Consider the following 7,062-nt stretch of genomic DNA (forward strand, 5'->3'; position numbering starts at 1 on the left):
GATAATCAAGGGAGTTGCTGTGAAGCATATTCAAAAGTCTAAAGACAAAAGTAAATGCTAGTAATGAACCTGACACCCTCTGGAATGCTTTGGTGCCTATTTGGTCACAAACCAAGAAGTTTGCAAAAATCAACAGTGAGATGGCAAACAGCTGATATGTGAAAGACACATATGTTGAAGCACTGAAGAGCTGCTAGGACTATCCCAGATACACTTGGCCACATGCCTAATCTCGAGATTTTTGTTAAGCCTGACTGTGAATGCATACTTTAGCCAATAGCTCTGTATCACTCTAGTGAATGATGTCATGAAAGACATTTCATTATGAATATGAAAGAAAAATAACAGCTATGTCAGTGCCATGACACTTGAGGAGTAACCTTCAGGACAGCACTCCAGGGAAGGAACTTCACACACCTTAGGGAGGTATGCTAAATGTCTTCACCATGAAAATGTGGTATTGGCCTCTTACAGAATAAAGTGTTTGACTGTCAGTCATATGCATTATTAGATTATGTGTTGTCAGGTTTACTCAGTAAAATATGCTTTGTTGCTGGAAAGGTGTTATGAGCCCCTTGGTTTCTTCTGATTTACACTTCTGACTCTCACTTCCATATCAGGGCCTGCACAGCTTTGCTGATTCCAGCCTCAGTCAGGAAGCACCTGGCTTTCATATCCTCTAAAAACAGCAGACCCTTTGCTCAACCTTATCAGTGATCAGCAGACCCTCCTTGCTCAATCCATCACTGTTAAGCTGCAAATGGGACAAAGTTCAAGCTGCTGTATCCCTGCTCAGGCAGAGCACCTTGCTACAGAATCTTAGGGAACGATTTTCTGCTACAGCTATTTAATAGTTTGGGCTTGGTTTCTGGTCTTCAGTGCTTAACCTAGCTGTAATTACCCAGGACTGTGATTTAAGGAGAGAGTATCTCATTCCTTATTACTATTTTAAATAATACATAAAAAGGTTTAATTTAAAATGTACATACTGGCATCATCTGAGTGACTCAAGAAGCAGGTATAGCACAGAAGAAAGAATCATTATTACATGGATTCATTCATCAGGCAGGTCAGCATCTGACACCAGGAGGGAGGAAAACAAGGTCAGGAGCAAGGTCCTTGTAAGACTCTACTCCAGAAAAAGCATGATGGATCTCATTTGGTTCTGAGCAAAGCAATGGGAAGGATATAAGCTGGCAGCAATTCCCATCTCCTTCTCTGCCAGCTCCTTTTGGCCACTAACATTGGTGATGTTGCTTTGTGAGCTGTGCAGGCAGCAGCACCTCGGTGGGATACCCAGCAGGTGGCTGTACTGCCTGCAACAACCCACAAACCCATGAGGGATGGCTTCTTTCTTCATTGCCTTCTGTGAAGAGCTGTGCCATTAGTGAATTTAAAAACATGCCCTACCAAGTGACCAAATAAAAGCTCTGTGTTTGAAATTATGTCAAGTTTTCACTAAAGTTTCCATTCTTTAAAGTATTTTAAAGAAGGCAAATGATTTTTAGAGTGCTTGAGAAAGTGCTGTTTCTAATTTGATTATGGGATTTAAAGTCAATTTCATACTTAGGGTAAGTATTAATTCTATTTACTCTATTAATTCCATTTATTCTGTTCTATTAATTCTGTCCATTCAATACACACCAAGACAGAAGGGAGTGGTTCAGCCAACACGGAATTTGCACATAAATACAGGTAGCAGTTTCCACACTAGCAGAACTCATCACTAGCAAAACTCATCACTAGCAGAACCTGTGTTCTATGTTGGTTCTTCAAATGTTATTGTTATCGCTACTGTTATCATCCCTGTTGGCATTTTAGTAACAGCAACCATATTAAGGGATTTAAAATAAATAAGATGCAGGACTCCTAGAGATAAAAGAGGTTTCAGCTTTTTATTTAGGCATGCATAACTGGAGCCTTCCAACATGCTCCTCACTTGGAGAATTGGTGCAAAAGATGTTTTGCAAAAGATTTTCAATCTGGCAGTAACAAATCATTTTGTGTAAGTCATCCCAACTGTAAAGGATGCCACAGGAGGTGCCCAAAAGAGACCTATACTGATGCTGAAAATGTAATCTAAAAAAAACAAAACTAAAAATACGCAGGGTGGGGTGAAAAAAAACAACAGAAAAAAGAGATGCTCCTCAAATGGTGCCCAAGTAAACACAATGTTAGTAATGCCTCTGTTTGCAATCAGCTTCCAAGAGAAAAGGCATTATGAGACACATCCAGCTTCAACATGCATTTAGTCTAAGCAAGGTAGAAGCTGTTTTAGTAACATAGATAATATGACACTTTCTACCTTTTTCACCCTTTCTCTGAAAGCATCTCCAAGCCAAACAGGATGTATAGAGTTCATTGTTGACACAAAGCAATCTAGTAGGAGAAAACCATAGAATCATACATATTTAAGATATCAAAAAGGAAAACACAGCAGAAAGAGATTTAGGAATATTTAAATGTTTTGAAGATAGTTACAAGATATGTAAGCACTAATAGGCACTGAAGTGAGTTTCAAAAATTGCTCAGGCAATTATCAATAGCATAAAGGTAGCTTGACTAAGAAAACTCAGAGCTGAAGTGTTTTCTTCCAGGCATAACAAAGCCTTTTCTAACAGGTGTGGATCCCTAAATCTTCCTAAATCCTAAGAAAAAAATCTTTTGATTGCTGTAGAGGCCTCAGCTAAAGAGAACTCCCATGTTCGTGTTGAAATCTCCAGTCTTACATAAACTCCTAAAATTGCTAAGTCTTTTAAGACTGAGGTAAATTGCAGAGCTACTTCTCTGAACTCTTTAGGTTCCAGAAAATCCTCATGAGTCAAAACATGTTTGGCATTTAGCCATGAACTCCATTGCTGACTGGATGTTATCTTTCCAAACGCTGTGGCTGCAAAATGCAATGCAATCTCCCCTTTCACCTTGCACTATCTCTCCTTTCTATCCTAAGTTACCACAGTCTCAGTGACAAATTGTTTCTGGCATACAACTGCATCAATTAGGAAAAAGAAACCAAATAGAAAAACATCTTGAAAGCACCAAGTGTTCTGTCTCTACTGTTTTTCTCTACGTTGGTATTTAGTGGCCAAAAGTAGAACAGTGCTTCAGGCTCTCAAGAGTTAAAGCATCGACTGCCTTCAAAAAGTCAGGGCCTCTTATCACACCACATATCCTTGGATTCCACAGATGCCACTACTATGGAAGTGACAGCTTCAGCTGAAAATGAAATGGAAATGCAGTTCTTTCTGCTGACAAGTGCTAACCAAGTTTAGTACATGATGACTTCTGTCCTCTTCCCAAACAAAGCCAACACATTCCTGCCACATACATAAAATTATTTTATTTTCTGCATTTCAATATATTTTGTTCTGTTTGAGATTGTTTAAATTGATTGATTTCCTTCTTGAATTTTTTAAATTCCATCTTCTTTTCCTTAGTTTTCAGCTAATGTCCCTACTGGGTTTTTTGTTGCTGTCTTTTGGCTTTCGTTGTTCGGTCCTTTTTTAATATGGATCTATCACTTCTTACTTCTCACTCTCTCCAGGAAGAAGTCAAGTGGTTCCTCAGGTTACAACTGTTATTTCCACTAGCCTTGTACTCCAAACATGTTTCTGTATATGAGTGCTGTCTTCTTCTCTGGCACATGCCATTGTGACCGTGTTGGTAGGAGGAATTCCTGCTGAGCTGCAGCCTCAGCTGGTCCCCAAATACTCTCTGAAGAAGGAATAAAGCATTAAGCCACAGATTTACAGAAGGCCCATCCATACAGGGCTGCCACCAACTCTTTGGGTATTGAGATCAATTGAAGTAACAAAAATATGCCACAGAGGAACAGAGTGAATTTCCCAGAGCTAAGGCTACTGGGACAGGACAAATGGCCTGCCTTGTGGAAGACGGAGAGGGAGTTGGATCATATCCAGGCACACCTTAAAAAAGGCAATGTTAAATGCTGGATGTCTGCTATGCTCTGAACTGTATGTCACCAAGGGAAAATTATACCTCCCATGGTTTTGAAAGGAATTGGCATTTATTTTATGTTCTCCAGATGGTGTAGAGATAAAACATTAAGTAGGTGGATGGTATGGGTCAAAAGAGAAAACCAGGACCCATCCCTTCCTGTGGGAGACTGCTGTGCATAGGCAGAGTGCCAGCATGGGGGTCAGCTTGGGTAAGTGTTTGGAGAAGGAGAGTTGGCAACTTGAATCTAGGGGATGGGTTGTGAAAAGAAAGTGAATTTCAGCTTCATACCACTTTTTGTCACACACTTAACCAGCTAAATCTGTGAATGAGTGGCTCACTGCCCAGGGGACACAGCTTTTTATTTTTTACTCTGTCAATATCTAGAACTTAAGCTCTTTCTGTGTCAAGGCTTAACAGATCTCACACCCCTGAGGGTAGATAGATAGATAGATAGATAGATAGATAGATAGATAGATAGATTTAGATCTGTATCTGCTTATATCCCTTGTAAGGAGGTATAATGAGAGACAAGACACAAAAACATGTGTGTATTAGACCTGCTCAGGAGGACTTCATGAGCCACTCTCCCATGATCTGTATCCAGCTCTATAAGCCATGGCCTCAACAGCACTAATGCAGCTGTTTCAGAGCCCTTCCAAAGAATTTGTAGTAAGAGCATAGCAAGATACATGATCCAGCCTGGTATCAACACAGTGATTTCACTGGCATTCTATCTATGCATCTGACATAAAGGAGGGCTGGTTTGAGTGTGTGAAAGCGATAAAAACGTGATGTGTAGAAAATGGGTTCCAGGTCCATGCTCACCTTGTGCCTTTTGACTCAGAAAAGGCCAGACCTGGCCACTGCAGATTCATTCGCTTTTTTTCTTTACTGTCCATAAAAATGCCTGTAATTAATTTTCTTTTTGCAAAGCACAGAGCAAAAATTTGACAAAGGGGTTCTTTTTCTATTTGTTTTATAGCTAACTGTTAGGACTGATAACTGAAGCCACTTATGCATAGATTAGTGAGAGAATAGCTAAACCCAGTACCAGTTGTAGAAACTCCTGTGACACAAAAAGTATGAAAGTGAAACTAAAACAGGGGCATCTCTTAGGGAAGTAACAAAACTGTTGCTACATGGTCACAGTCAGGGTGACAAACTTAATGTCATGGTGAGAAATCAGTTAGATAATAAAGCAGGAAAAATATTACCAGTCTAAAGCTGGGCAAATTATTGACTTTTGTATGTTTGTGATTGACAGTACCTGCCTGCTGTAAGGGTCCAACCTTAACACTTGAATTAGCTGCCACAAGGATTTCTACTTGCATTCTGCTGTAAATGCTGTGATGGTAAAAGAGCCTGTCCCTTCTTTTCAACACTGGCACGAAGCACAAAGGCATGATGGAGAACAATGCACTGGACTAGCACAACAGAATCAACACCAAGTAGTAAAGCAACATACCTATTAAAGTTGACGTTAATGCTTCCTTGAGAGAAGGTTATCTAAACAGGTTACCTTGATTAAAAGCATGTTTCACGACAAGTAAGTTTATAAATTGAAATAATCCAGAATTATGTATGAAATGTCACATATTTTGCTGATGTATTATTAAACAAAATTAGTAGTTATCAGAATTTAGCATAAGAAAAAAACCCAGTTATTTACTAGATTCACTGGATGTTCAACTGAGTATTTGAAACTACTGAAAGATTTATCTTGAATTAATGACTACAGATGCACTTAGGAGGCTGTAAACAGCTGGGATGCAATCACCTGCAGCTCCGTACATGAACACATATACAATCTTTGTTCTCTAGGAATTAATACCAGGAGTCTTGTAAGATCATTGTGGCACTTACCTGGGCTATGTATGCAGCTTTCCTGCATGCAGAGACAAGTGTAGGTGACCACATGCCATAGGGATCAACTTCCATTTCCATTTGAGTAACTCGGGAGAAACACTGAGAAGTTACTGCAGTGCAAACTGAGGTAAAAAAGGAGAAGGCAGCTTTCATTTTTACGTGCCCTGGCAGCCAGGAGGGCCAACCCTGTCCTGGGGAGCATCAGGCACAGGATCACAGCCAGGCAAGAGAGGGGATTGTCCTGCTCTGCTCTGAGCTGGGGCAGCCTCACCTCGAGTGCTGGGGGCAGTTTTGGGTGACGCTATATAAAAAACCCATTAAGCTGTCAGAGAGTGTCCAAAGGAGGGCAAAGAGGATGATGAAGTGTCTGGAGGGGAAGTCTTATGAGGAGTTAACTTGGTTTGTGCAGCCTGGAGAAGAGAAGACTGCAGGGAGACCTTGTTGTGGTCTTCAACATCCTCATGAGGAACAGACACTGATTTCTTCACTCCCATGACCAGCGACAGGACTCAAGGAAATTACATGAAGCTGAGTCAGGGGAGGTTTAGGTTGGATACCAGGGAAAAGATTTTCACCCAGAAGGTGTCTGGACACTGGAACACGCTCCCCAGGGAAATGGTAACAGCACCAAGCCCATCTGAAGCTTTTGGACAATGCTCTCAGGCACATGGTGTGACTCTTGGGGTGTCCTGTGCAGGGCCGGGAGTTGGACTCCTGATGGGTCTCTTCCAACTCATTATTTTCTTTGATTCTGTGATTTTTTTCACAGGCTTAGATCAAGCTTTTAGTCAGACACAGGGAAGCCAATTGTCTCTTCTCCCTCAGCAATGAGCTGCCAGAGCAAGCCAAACTGGTATAAATTGTCACAGTTGCTGTTGTGCTGAACTTGACTGAGGTTTGGGGAGGTCTCTTGTTTAAGGGGTCCATTCTAAAAGGAGTGTTCATGCTATGACATTATCTATGTAATGGTCTTTGAATTGATTTCTTAGTGTCAGGAAAATTAATCCACAAACACCAGAGGTTTATGTCCAAAAAGGAGACAGAGGAGTCCTTTTTGCTTTATTCGAATAAAGGGAGAGGCCATGGGACATTCCCCTGGGATCTCTCAAATTTTTGGAGGACGCAGCCTCCTTTTTATTCTATTTTCCCAGCCGCATTTCCCTCTTTTTCCCCATTGGCTGAGGTACTTGAGAGGCACAGACTTCCCGGAACACCTGATACCTGAAATTCCCCTCT

This window comes from Sturnus vulgaris, chromosome 1 (genome assembly GCF_052056855.1).
Source record: "Sturnus vulgaris isolate bStuVul1 chromosome 1, bStuVul1.hap1, whole genome shotgun sequence".
NCBI lineage: Eukaryota > Metazoa > Chordata > Aves > Passeriformes > Sturnidae > Sturnus > Sturnus vulgaris.